The following is a 376-nucleotide window of genomic DNA, read 5'->3' on the forward strand; positions in this document are numbered from 1 at the left end:
GTGCCTCCATCATCTCAGATCGGATACCCGGGGGTGGGCTCAGGGGAATTTACAAGCGCACAGTCCGTCGCCTCAACCCGGTGGCCTCCCGTAAGAGCAAACGTTCCGTGTCCTTCGACCAAAGCCGATGGGAACGGCTGGAATTACGGCAGAGCGCCGGGGAGCCACGCGCGAGCTCGAGGGCTTGTCCTGTGTGATTGCTGACATCCCGCGTGCCTGCTTTGGAGCGTACATGGGTGAACACGTGTGTGCGCGTGCAGAAACAGGTAGGTGGACCTTTTTATTTTTAAAGGTGGGGAGGAGGAAGAACAAAACCATCTTTCCTGTGTTGCTTTGTTCCGCATTAGCCTGTCCCTATCTTTTCCTGTTCCCCTGA

The 376-nt window shown here is 56.4% G+C and overlaps 1 protein-coding gene across 1 annotated transcript in view; it reads right to left on the reverse strand.

Moving 5' to 3' along the window:
* TNFRSF13B (tumor necrosis factor receptor superfamily, member 13B) overlaps positions 1–376 on the reverse strand; it is a gene marked incomplete at its 5' end in the record, with an annotated part of 2320 nt that overhangs the window by 768 nt on the left and 1176 nt on the right. The window lies entirely within an intron of this gene.

Source organism: Buceros rhinoceros, unplaced genomic scaffold (genome assembly GCF_000710305.1).
Source record: "Buceros rhinoceros silvestris isolate BGI_N320 unplaced genomic scaffold, ASM71030v1 scaffold15136, whole genome shotgun sequence".
NCBI classification, from domain to species: Eukaryota; Metazoa; Chordata; class Aves; order Bucerotiformes; family Bucerotidae; genus Buceros; species Buceros rhinoceros.